The sequence below is a fragment of the Miscanthus floridulus genome, chromosome 9, assembly GCF_019320115.1.
Source record: "Miscanthus floridulus cultivar M001 chromosome 9, ASM1932011v1, whole genome shotgun sequence".
Lineage (NCBI taxonomy): Eukaryota > Viridiplantae > Streptophyta > Magnoliopsida > Poales > Poaceae > Miscanthus > Miscanthus floridulus.
In genome coordinates this window covers 8,061,924-8,075,520 of record NC_089588.1, presented here as the reverse complement: position 1 = coordinate 8,075,520, position 13,597 = coordinate 8,061,924, and positions in this window count along the sequence as shown.

Genomic DNA, 13,597 nt, shown 5'->3' with positions numbered 1-13,597 from the left:
CATTGTCAAGATATATACTGCGCCTACCTGGTGACATTTCTTCTGGAGTTCCTCCCGGAGCACAGCCTGACCACCAAAGAAGTCTTCCAAAATGTCATACAGGATGCACAGCGTGCACTAGGATCGACGTATATGAGGAGAAGGAGAAGCACACCAAGATCCAAAAGCTAAAGCTACCGCCCCGGCGTAAGCAGACTACCTTCGACAAGGGGGTCAGGCTGGGACGGTAACCGGAGAAGCTCAACACCAGGCTGCGGTGGAAGGTGATCATGGCAGAGTTCTGGGCGGAGACGATCCTCTACGTCACATCGTCCGACAACGCGGAGGCACACATTGAGCATCTGGCTAAAGGTGGAGAGTTCGTGACCCACCTCTGGGCCATGCTCTCCAACGCCGGCATCCTCAAGCGGACAACAGGGGACTGGAATCCACCTGCTGGCGCTGCCGCTGCCACTGCCACATAATAAGCAAGCAATGTGTGCGCTGACAAGGCCAGTCTCCTATTGTGATGTTGGGTCACGTCCAATTTGGTGTTCCATTTTGTCTGTCCGCCCTAGCTTTACGGTTTTTATTTGCTTGTTTAGTTGAGGTCATTCACTACGTGTTTTAGCTTGCACCCATATCACTACTACAGGAATGGTTTATAGGGACGGCTGGTGAGGCTTTGTAGTTGCATCGCAAGCGAGCTTTGCCGGCCGTGTGCGAGCTCCGCTGCGCGCCAGCTGCGCCATGAGCGAGTTGCGCCATGAGCGAGCTCTGCCGCGCACCAGCTGCGCCGCGAGCGAGTTGCGCCGTGAGCGAGCTGCGTCGTGGGCAAGCTCCGCCTCTCGCGAGCCGGCCTAGGTGAGCTCTGCCGCGGGCAGATCTGCTTCCTCTGTTCCGGATCTGGCGTCAGGGCGGCGTGGGCGCGCAGCTCCTTCCTCGGCTCCAACGGGCACGGCCCTGGTGGCGCGAGCGCAGCCGGCCGGCACTGCACGAGCTCCTCCCCTTCCCCTGGCTGTGTGGTGATTGTGGGAGGTTGAAGGAGAAGCTGACGTGTGGGGCCCACACATCAGCGAGTGGAGGGAGAGGGCCCACGCGTCAGCGAGTGGAGTGAGAGAGAAGCAGCAGGGGTAAACAGGAAATTTTGCAAGCCCGGTAGATGTTCCCAGGGACGCTGCTGCGCTGGCGTGTCGACGTGGCGTGCCACATCAGCAAAAGTGGCAAATACGTAGCAAGATTACTATTTCGGATGGCAATTCTGTAGGTGCCATTCTAAAACTGGCAAACGGAGAGGTGCTATCCGCCGTAAGGACGGTAATAAGTTAAATATCCCACACTTTAATGTTGGTGGTGGCTGGCCACAATCATTGGATTCCAAAAGTACTCGCAACAGGACATGGATCTTATTTGCTTTCTGCAGTAACAATCATGATTTGTTGGGCTTATTTTCTAGATATCATACCGCCTGGCGTCCAATACATATTGTTTTTCATAAATTAGATCTTCTCCACGCTCCCACCACAAGGATTACTGGGGTGGGACTCCTCAAACACATCTACCATAGTCCTAATGAACTGGATGTTCACCGCCCCTCCTCTCAAACTCAAACTATCTAGTACTGTTTACAGGAGCGATAAAAATCGGGCAGTACTCAGTTCTCCAAGACTACGACCGTACGTCGGCGCTCTCGCAAGAAGGCACTTGTAGCCTGGTTCCAGGGACTTGTGCGACCTCAACCGTGGTATAGGTTCATCAAGCATCTCCCAGTCGAGGAAGAAGATGTCAGGGTGCCTGACAGCGTGAGAAAATTGGTTGCTGATACTCTCCGGGCTATAGATGGCCCGCCAACCGACGGCACCAGGTCTCGGAAGATGAACATGGACAGTACTGGTTATGACTGGTCATGGACCTGCAGGCAACAAACTCACACGGGCACCATACTGATTTGGCACATAGCGACCTGCTACTATGCACTACGGGATACAGTAGTTTTGCCGAGTGTCAGGGGCACTCGGCAAAGGCCCAAAAACACTCGGCAAATGCTTTGCTGAGTGTAACACTTGGCATAGAACACACGGCATTAATTTGTCGGCAAACAGTTGTTTGCCGAGTGTTTTTTATCGAGTATGTGGAAAATAGTTTGCCGAGTGTCAATAAACACTTGGCAAAAATAAACTCTCGGTAAAAAAAATGGTGACGGGATGGCACGGTGACGGCGATTTTGCCGAGTGCACGACGAAAAAACTCTCGGCAAAGTTTCTCAAGGTTGCCGAGTGTCAAGACAAAAAAACTTTGCCGAGTGTCAAGGCCAAAACACTCGGCAAAGTTTGTAAACTTTACCGAGTGTCCAGACCAAAACACTCGGCAAAGTTTCTAAACTTTGCCGAGTGTCACGGTCATAACACTCGGCAAAGTTTGGTTTTGCCGAGTGTGTCGTGCTCAAAACACTCGGCAAACAACCGCGCAATGAACAAATTTATGGTCACTTTGCCGAGTGTCCATTATAATACACTCGGCAAAATCAAAACACTCGGCAAAGAAGGTTCCTAGATAACAGAAAATGGTCTCGTCGCCGAGTGTTTTGCCTTGACACTCGGCAATTCCTCTCTTTGCCGAGTGTTACACTCGGCAAAGCGACCAAGACCCCCCCTTTTGTACTAATCTGTCACATATAACAGACCCCTCTCAATTCACAAAAAACCATGATAATTCACAACAAAACATCATCATAGGCATAATTATATGTCACAGGTATAATAAACCATCATCATAATTCACAAAAAACCATCATCATAAGTCACAATAAACCATCATCACAATTTACAATAAACCATCATCACAAGTCACAACTAAGTCACAATAAGCCACAAATGCCAATGCAATCACTGCGGAGGCCCTTGGAACCTCTGCGACAAATCCGGGTCTTGAGACTAATTATTTGATGCCGCCGATTGATTCTGCACAAAAGAGAAGAGATTGCATGTGTGAGCTGCAGATATAAAAAAAACTCACTGCAATGAGAAAGCATAAGTAGTGTCTTCAAAAAATACTTGCATGTAAGTATATATAGTACTAACTTGTATTTGTGCATGGGAAGCTAATAAGGAAGCTTCGAGTCTATTTGATTAAATTTTGGGAGAATTTATATTAAATTTTGTGTGCTGTGCTGCTGCCAGGAAATAACTATATATATTATTAAACTAATAAAGTGGGAGTACGTATAGAACACAAGTAAATGTTTCGACTGGCTTTGTATCTTCTCTTAAACAATACATTTGCCTGCAAATTATTTTTCAGATTGAGGTGACATATGTGTGTGACACTGCTCCAGTAGATATGGAGATGGCATAACAAATACGTATAGAACACAACGCCGTGCTGCGCGCCGAGAACGCCGCGCTGCGGAGGCAGCTGGCCGAGCAGCAGCAGCTGCTGCTCTGCTGGTCCAGTGCCTGCAGCACTGGCGGCGAGCTCCTGCACAGCGCCAGCGCCAACAACGGCACGCAGCCGTGTGGGGGCAATGGGCTGCTGACGGCGGCGAGACCTCATCATGCAACGGCAGCTCCGGCGGCAATGCATACCACGTTGGTCTACCGTGGCATGCCAGTGTGTACTACGACAACGGCTTCCTTGTGCTCAGCTACTGCAAAAGCTAGCTGTTAGTTGCATCCTGGATACTTGTATTGGCTTCTCTCCATTGTTTCTGCAACTGCAGGTGATGCTAGCTACTGCCTACTGCTAACAACTAGGCAAAGAAAGGAGGATACCCTAGCCCAAGTGTTGATTTTTGGTTAGATGTGTACTGTTGACAGAAAGCTAGGCGGCCCAATAGAAATATATCGACGAGAGCTAGACTATTTTTATATGTATACTGATTGCTACTTTCAGTCATATGATCCTAGAAATTACATTACACTAGCATTGTGCCCGTGCGTCGGGAAAAAAATTAACACCATGATGATTCTAGTTTGCATGTGTGTTTAGCTACAAACGACGTTTTCAATGCTTTTGTTTCACCATGATTTTAACCCAAGAAATTATCTAAGACATTCTTCTGCTGATAATTAAATCGAAACCACGCTATTTGATGACAATGTTCAGTGGTTGTGGGTGTCAAGTGACTCATAGGAGTAGTTGTGGGTGGCTGAGGTGGAGGGAATAGCACCGGTGGCGGTGGCAAAGCTTGACCCATACTCGATGCAAAATTCTGCATGTATTGGAACATTTGGTCCATCCTCAACCGATTTTCTTCCTCTATCATCTGCATCGTCCGCCGTTGTTCTTCCTCCATGTTCTACCGCTTGGCCGCCACCCTCTGCTGAATCATCTCCTCCATCCTCGCCTCCATCTCCTCCCGTTGCTTCGTTTCTGCTTCCACTCGGGCCTATAACATTTCATCCCAATGTTACAATGCAAAGCTAAAGTACGTAACAATCAACGAATGATGAATAAATAAGAAATAACCTAGAGAGCCTCCATCTAGAACTGTGTAGTGGTTGGCCGTGGGCGTATCGCCGGGCTCGCACTCGTGCTCCTTGCTCCGATCTGGGAGAGAGTGAGAGTAGAGGTTGTGTCGATTGTACTGTCGCCAATCTAGTACCGGCCATGCCTCTTGCCTCCTCCCACCCTCATCACGATTTCACCATCAAGATCCTGGGTACTCGGATCGAACTGTGGCCCATGAACCTGCCTTGCCATCGCTGTGTACTCACTGACGCGACTGTGGATGCTGGGATCGCTGTATGCCTCGGGCTGGTCCTCCAGGTTGAAGTCGATGTTTGCCGTCGCCTTGCCCTTTTTGGACAGAACCCATGCCTTGAACTGGGAGCAAGGCTGGCCATCATGTGACGACGACTGCGGCAAAAATGCAAAATGATTAGAAATTATGCAGAATTGAGTGTTAGAATAAAGAAATGAATTCGCATACCCATTTTTCCATGTATTCATCGAGGCTCAGGCTGCCTTGATGGTGTGATGCACGTGGCATCAGCAAACGCCGGTCCTGGCAAGCAGTGTGCGTCTCCACCCACCTAGGCTCCAACCACTTGTCCACCATGTATTCCCAGCACCGGGTATGCTGGGCGCACCAGTATAGAGGCACCTACGTGATCAAGTGTGTGACATATGAAAAATGAAATTAAGCGTAATTAATCTCATAAAAAGTAAGTATTAATGTTCTATATTTACCAACAAGAATTGTTCCTGTGTCAGGTTCATTGTTCTTGCCTCTTCTTTTTTAACCTTCATCCCTCTGTATTGAGCATAGTAGTCGATGATGGACTGGACGCGCGCCTCGTAGTGCATGTCCTTCACGAGCTTCTTGGCGGCTTCTTCAGAGATGGAGGCCGCCTTGGCCTCGTACCCCTCCTAGCATCTGTAGAAGTCCAGCATATAGACGCGATGTATACAGTCAATACTTCAAGAATGTCCAGTGAATGTGATGTATTGAGCAATGTAGTGCACGGAATACTTACCCACAGCTCGCCCTTGACCCGCTCCGCCTTGTTGGGGAATACCCTGCCGTCACGATCAGCGGCATCGAGGGCGGTGACGTAGTGGTCCCACGTGTAGGCCGGCTGCAGCTCTTCACGGAACTGCACTAAGGCAGGGAAGTGTAGCCTGCACAAAAGGCCAAGGATGCCGTTGACCTTGCGGTTGTGATCACCCCCGCTGACCTTAATCCAAGCCCTGCCCAAGTAATTAAGATAAATTATTAGTTTCCATTGTAATTTTCAACATATCAAACGAAAAATTATTGAGAACATCTAAAGTTACTTACTTTTTCCTAGAGGGTCGAATCATCGGGTGCCTCTCAAGAGGTATCGGTCGCCTCGGGAGGGTCGAGGGACCTCGCAACCAGACCTGGGAACCCACTGCCTCCTCCACCTGCTCCTGCTCCTCCTGTACCTCCTCCTCGTCACCAAAGGCGTGCGTGGAAGGTACCTCCTCCTCGTCACCAGAGATGTGGGCGGAAGGTACCTCCTCAGACGATGACAAGGGAGCTACAGGTGACGGAGGCCTCGCCCTTTTACCCTTCCCTCCACCCTTGCCTCGACCCCTCCCTAAAGCTGACCCTGAAGCTCCGGTCTTTCCGTAAAGCACCGCGATATTCCTCGTACCGCCCACCATTGTTTAATCACGTGCAATTAAAAAGAGTAAACCAATCAGCATAGATAAACAAAACATACTTAGAAAGATATGACAAATAATAAATAAATTAGTACGGCTCATACATGTATTAGAAATAATCATCATGATCGGGATTAGCTGGATCATAAGTCTCATCATCACTATCACGTGTGTCGATATAATCATCATGATCTGGAATGTCGTCATCACTGTCATTGCCTAAATGTAATTGCTGAAGTAATTCTAAGTCCTTCACCTTCTGAACCTCGTCTCCAGCGTCCTCATCAGCAACCCTTTCATTGTCTACTTCCATTCCGATCGCTTCGGTTAAGTCTATCTCAAAACTCCCTTCGAGCCCATTTTCTTGGTAGAACTCTCCATCATATGTGTTGGGGTCTATGTTGTAATCTTCATTGTTTGGTATTGGTAGTTTACCGTGTGGCGATACCTTATACACAACATCCCAACCCTTAAGACGGTTGTCGGTTTGTCATGGGTATGAGAGATAATAAACTTGCGTGGCCTATTGAGACACAATATAGACATCGTCTCCTGGTAAGACGAATGATTGTCGAATTTCGACTAGCCCAAGATTAGGGGTCCGTCTCACTACTGATGGATCAAACGAATGGCATTTGAATATGACTGGATTAAGAGGTTTGCAACCATGAAACATCAGTTCGTATATTTCTTCAATTCTTCCGTAGTACTCGACCCCATCAAAGCCCAGCGTAAAAACTCTGGTATTTGTGGTTCTTCGATTGGGCCGACTCTGCTCGTGGCTTGTTGTGTGAAAGCGATAGCCATTCACGTCATAACCGGTAAATGACTTGACACTATAGGCACAACCATCGGCAACCTGTCTCAACTCAGCACTCATAGACGCATCAGTTTGGCCCTGCAAGTTCAAGCAGGGTGGTTCGTTATATTATTCGCATGTACGAGCAACTTGTAATGTCAAACTAAGTACGAGCTAAATTGGACTGTACCTTCTGTTTGAACCAAGAAATGAAATCGAGCATTCCATTTCCCGCACCCTCTCTGAGAAGGGTCTCAGCTTCCTGCGTGGTACGTTCCCTTGATTCACGCCAGAATTGACGATGAAATTTCTTGTACCAACGAGAAACATGGGAGTTGGACACAGAATAGTGACTACTTGAGAACAAGTTTCTTGAGAACTTACAGCATGTACGGCTCCACTTTGGATAGGTTGGTCAACACATACAGCATGATAGTGCGCCACTCTTCATGTTTCAAGGTCTTGTGGGTCGCACCACTTGCACTTCCGAGTAGCCCTCGGAAAATGCTAAGGCTCGATTCATCTTCACCGGCATTGTAACGAGAGGGTGGATTATGCACGCTAGGAAGGTTGTCAGCATAGTATTTTGTTGTGAAGTTTGACACCTCCTCCAGAATGTATGCCTCTGCAATGGATGCTTCAATTTTGCATTTATTTTTATATTTAGTTCGAAGAACGTTTTGACATCTCTAAATTAAATAGCACCAATGACCCTGCACAGGCCCCCCATTCGTGCTTCACAAGGGAGGTGCATAATCATATGCTGCATCGGATTGAAGAAGCCGGGTGGAAAAATCTTCTCCAACTTACAGAGCAACACAGGCACCATTCTTTCCATTTCTACAACCACGTTACGAGATAACTCCTTGGCACATAGCTGACAGAAGAAATTGCTCAACTCCGCTAGCACCTACCAGACATGCTTAGGGACATAGCCTCGAACCATCACCGGAAGTAGGCGCTCAAGCCATATGTGGTAATCATGACTCTTGAGCCCGTTGATTCGCATAGTAGCTAAGTTCACTCCCCTCTTCAGATTCGCTGCATACCCATCAGGGAACATTAACGTTTGGAACCATTCTAGTACCTCCCTCCTTTGGGCCCTCGTCAGGATGAAATCGGCCTTAGGCTTTCTCCACGACTTGTCGGTTCTGGGAGGCGCCATGTTCAGCTTTGGTCTGTCGCATAACCTTGCTTGATCCACTCTAGCCTTAACATTATCCTTTGTCTTATCAGGAATGTTCATGATTGTACAAAAAATTGCCTCGGCGATATTCTTTTCAGTGTGCATTACATCAATGTTATGTGGAAGAAGAAGATCATCAAAATAGGGGAGGTTCCACAAGCATGACTTCTGAGTCCAGGCATGTTGCTCGCCATATCCCATAAAACCACCTTCTTATTTATTGACCTCGAGAGCGTCTAACTGAGCACGAACCGTGGCTCCTATCATCATCTGCGGTGCAGGGTCATTAACTACAACACCTTTCGTAAAGTTCTTGATGTCTAGTCCGAATGGATGGTCAGGAGGGAGGAATTGTCGATGTTTGTCGAACGAAGAATACTTGCCACCCTTCGTCAACCAAATGAACATAAGAGAAGCCTTGCATATTGTTGGGGTATTAACCCCTATACCCTTACGGCTAGGCTTGGGCCGGCCTGGACCAGGAGGTCTGGCCCAATAGGAGACGACGCGCGGCCCGGTCAATCTGCTCAGAGTCCCGCACAAGGTATCAAGACAGACCTGGAGATCAAGCAAGATCCTGGTCGGTTAGAATAGGAATCCTTATCTGGCCACCTATGGCAATTGTAACTGGCTAGGATTAGTTTCCAGATCTGTAACCCTACCTCCCAGACTATATAAGGCGGGCAGGGGACCCCTCTAAAAACATCTCTCATTGACATACAGCAATACAATCAGACGCAGGACGTAGGTATTACGCCCTCACGGCGGCCGAACCTGGATAAAACCTTGTGTCTGTCTTGTGTTATCATCTTGTTTGTAGCTTGCGCATCTGTCTGCCGACAATCTACTACCTTGGGCATACCCCTAGGTAGACTGCCGACCATATTTCATCGACAGTGGCGCGCCAGGTAGGGGGTGTGCGTACTGCTCTCCAGACAAACAAGATGGTCTTCATCCCCAGTTCCATGGCTACGCCGAACGGCCTCACGTTCACCATCGGCCAGATCACTTGGACTACTGGCTCCGACGACTACATCGTCATGACCGCGGAGGAGACACGGATTCAATCCGCGTCGACCACTGCTTCATCTGCATCGGCTACGGCTCCGACCACGATGGATCCGGCTCCGACCACAGTGGATCCAGCTCCGACCACGGTGGATCCGGCTCCGACCACGACGAACCCAGCTCTGACCACACCAGCATCGTCTTCGACCACGCCGATAACTCGTCGTCCGCTTCCTCGCTACAAAGGGAGGCAGATCGACAACACCGACCTGCTCGACTCCATCGATCGGGTCGGCGCCAAACTTGCCAAAACCCTAGCTCTGGTAAGTTCGATTCAAAATCAACCTAACGAGCAGGTAACCACTACCCACAACAGATCCACCCGACCAGCATGGGCCAGTCATCCCGCACGGCTCCTTACGGATCTCGTGGTCACATCTACTCCTGAAGGGCGCTCTGTTCGACGCCACCTAGCCCCCTCGATGGGTCTCCGACTCTCCGAGTATGAAGCCTCGACGGAGGATCACCAGGCTCAGCCTTACGGCCTGCGGAACACTGCTTCCAGCTACGCGTACAATATACAACGCTGCTTGGACCCGCGTCTCATACATCGACCTCGGCCAAAGACACGCGACTTCATCAACATGGTCCGGATTGAGGAGTATCAAGAAGGATCGGTCCACACAGTTTGAGAGGGTGGCTCAAGCTCCTCGTCCAGCGCCGTATCCGATGCCTCCATCCACACCGAGCTCCAGGGTCATGATGCTGAAGATGTTGAATATGATCTGGATATCCCAGACCACGCCCCAGGATTTTCGCGATTCCCATCCTTCCCGCCAAGGCGAGGAGACTTGATCCATGTTGTCAGTAATGATGAGCCGCCGACGGTTGGCAAAACAGAACAAGAAAGGCTGGCACGCGAAGAACGCAATATTGATCGGTTTAATCGCCGACAGATCGAAGCCGAGGCAGAAGAGGAAGCACGACGCATAAGGGTCCAGCCGTGTGACCTCAACAACGCCTTTGACAGGGTAGGGGACAAGCAGGTCTTCAGGACTCCGAGCGCCAACGTAGATGTTGCTATGGCCACAATACAACGACTACCCAATACGCCGGAAGTCCAGGCAGTTCGTGAGGACATTCAAGCTTACCTGACGGCTGCTATGGCCCAGACCGTAGAGATTGTAAATCTAGTCCGGGCTCCATCCATCTCAGTCGAATCAAGCCACAGCCGCCAGTACTCAAGTCGCTCACGGCCACCCAACCAATGTGGCTCGCGCAACAACGACCCATCAGACAACCGTCAAGGCGGACACGATGGTCACGATGGTGGTCGAGATGACAACCGCCGAGACAACCGCGACAATCGCCGTAGGGTTAACTAGGGTGGCAATCGAGGTCGCCGTTACGGCAATAACGATCTCTGCCATTCCCTCGGAGAACGGGATCTCCGCGATCGCATTAACCGAAGAGCCAATGATCGTGCATCCCACGAAAGCTATCGCCGTATGGAGTATGACACCACCCACGGTCCTCTGGGTTTGAAGCAGTTTACCTCTCATCTCCGCCAAGTCATATGGCCCAAGAATTTCAAGCTCGAAAAACTCTAGAAGTACGACGGCAAGGAAAAGCCCGAATTATGGGTCATGCTCTATGGAACCGCGTGCAGATCAGCCATGGCGGACGAGCACGTCATGTCTAACTATTTCCCAGTCGCTGTTGGCCACGCAGGTCACCAATGGCTAGTCAGCTTGCCGGCGAACTATTTTGATTCTTGGCAAGAGCTCAAGCAAGCCTTCATCGACAACTTCATTGCTACTTGCGAGCAACCCGGCAACAAATATGATCTGCAACGGATCCGGGATCGGAAGGATGAGCCACTGCGAGAGTACGTCCGGCGTTTTTCAGAGATGCGCATCAAGGTCCCGTCAATCTACGACAACGAGGCAATCGAGGCTTTCATCACTGGCCTACGCTTCCACGACGCCCTAAGGGATAAGCTCCTCCACAAGAGACCTGAATCAGTTACAACGCTCCTGGCCACTGCTAAGAAATATGCGGACGCCGACGACGCTAAAAAGATAATTGTCGAAGAAGCAGCAAGGGTTCCGCGCTCCGACCACCCCCCACACCGCGATGATTACCGCGGCAACCATGGTCGGGGCGACAATTTTGACCGCCGCAACCAGCGCAATGACTCTCGCGACCACCGTGACCAACGTAATCAGCGGCGTAACCGCCGTGACGATTACAGGGGCAAGCGTGCTCGAGAAAACGATGGTGAGGTCAACACCATCAAAAAAGGTGGCGGACGTCGTAACTACGAAGAAGACTATAACAAAGCATTGAAAGGGCCCTGCCAGCTACATCCCAAGTCAAATCACACCATGGAGAACTGTCGCGTTCTCAAGTCTATCTACACGCGTCAATAGGCTCTGGATACGTCCGACAAGCCTAACGACGCGGGAGAACAGCGCAACGAGGACAACGACGATGAAGACGCAGATCCCCATCACAAGTATGTCAAGCCAACCGATCGCGTGCACACCATCATTGGAGGCAAAGTATCCACTGAGACCAAACGAGAACGCAAGCTGCTCGCCCGTGCTTGCTTAAACGTGGCCAACGTCGACAACCTCCTCACCGATCCACGGCTTCCTCCTTGGTCTCACCGCGAGATCTCCTTCAGCAGAAAGGACCAATGGGCTGCAATACCTGAGCCAGGGCGTTTTCCTCTGGTCCTCGACCCTTGTATCAACAAGGTTCAGTTCGACAGAGTGCTGATTGACGGTGGCAGTTCCATTGATATACTATTCAAGAACAGTTTGCCAGCCCTGAAGATAAACCAAGCTGATCTCAAGCCATACGAGGCACAGTTTTGGGGTGTTCTCCCCGGACAGAGCTCTACACCTCTTGGGCAGATCACGTTACCTGTGTAGTTTGGGACCCCAGACCACTTCCGCACCGACTACGTCAACTTCGTGGTCGCTGATTTCGACGGCACCTACCATGCTATCCTTGGTCGACCATCGCTCACCAAGTTCATGGCCATACCTCATTACAGGTATCTGGTGCTCAAGATGCCAACCGAGAAGGGAGTTCTAACCCTCAGGGGTAACGTGTACGCAGCTTATACCTGTGAAGATGATAGCTTTAAAATAGCAGAGGCTCATGACCTCTCTATTCACATGGCCGAGACCATCCTTGACGCCAAGAAGACCTCCGCCGACCACCTGGAGATCCCAGAGCTCGAGCCTCCACGCAAGAACGTCAAGTCCAAGGAGCACAAGGCGATCCAGCTGGTCGACGGCGATCCCAGCAAAACGGCCCTTATCGGGGCCAACCTGGATCCCAAATAGGAAGACGCGCTCGTCAGGTTCTTGAGGAGCAACATGGATGTGTTTGCATGGAAACCTGTCGACATGCCCGGTGTACCTCGGAACCTGATCGAGCACTCCTTGAATGTCAATAGCAAGGCCAAACCTATCAAGCAGAAGCTACGATGGTTCGCTCGCGACAAAAAGGAGGCGATTAGGGTAGAAGTTACACGGCTTTTGGCAGCCGGATTTATTAAAGAAGTGTATCATCCGGAGTGGTTAGCCAACCCGGTTCTTGTACGCAAAAAGAATAATGAATGGAGAATGTGCGTTGATTACACTGATCTCAACAAACACTGCCCTAAGGACCCCTTCGGTTTACCTCGCATAGACGAGGTCGTAGATTCAACCGCTGGTTGCGAGCTGCTTTCCTTTCTCGATTGCTACTCTGGTTATCACCAGATCACTCTCAAAAAGGACGACCAGATCAAGACGTCTTTCATCACGCCGTTCGGTGCCTACTGCTACACGACCATGTCGTTTGGGCTCAAGAACGCCGGGGCTACCTATCAACGCGCTATACAGGCTTGCCTCAAAGACGAGATAAAAGATGACCTCGTCGAGGCTTACGTTGATGATGTAGTTGTCAAAACCAAGGAAGCTCATACCCTTGTTGACAACCTAGAACGCACCTTTGCAGCCCTTAACACATTCCAATGGAAACTAAACCCAAAGAAGTGTATCTTTGGTGTTCCTTCTGGCATACTACTTGGCAACGTCGTCAGTCACGACGGCATATGCCCTGACCCGGAGAAAGTCAAGGCTGTCTTCGACATGAAGCCGCCTAAAAAGGTAAAGGATGTTTCGAAGCTTACCGGATGCATGGCCGCTCTCAGCCGTTTCATATCAAGATTAGGCAAAAAGGGATTACCATTCTTTAAACTGCTCAAAGCATCCGAGAAGTTTGAGTGGTTGGAGGAAGCGGACGCTGCCTTCACACAGCTGAAACAATACCTTACGTCACCTCCGGTCCTCACCGCTCCTAGGGAAGATGAAACACTCCTGCTTTACATTGCGGCGACTAATCGAGTGGTCTCCACTGCCATGGTGGTCGAGCGCGATGAGCCCGGCCACGTCTACAAGGTACAACGACCAATTTATTTCATCAGTGAGGTG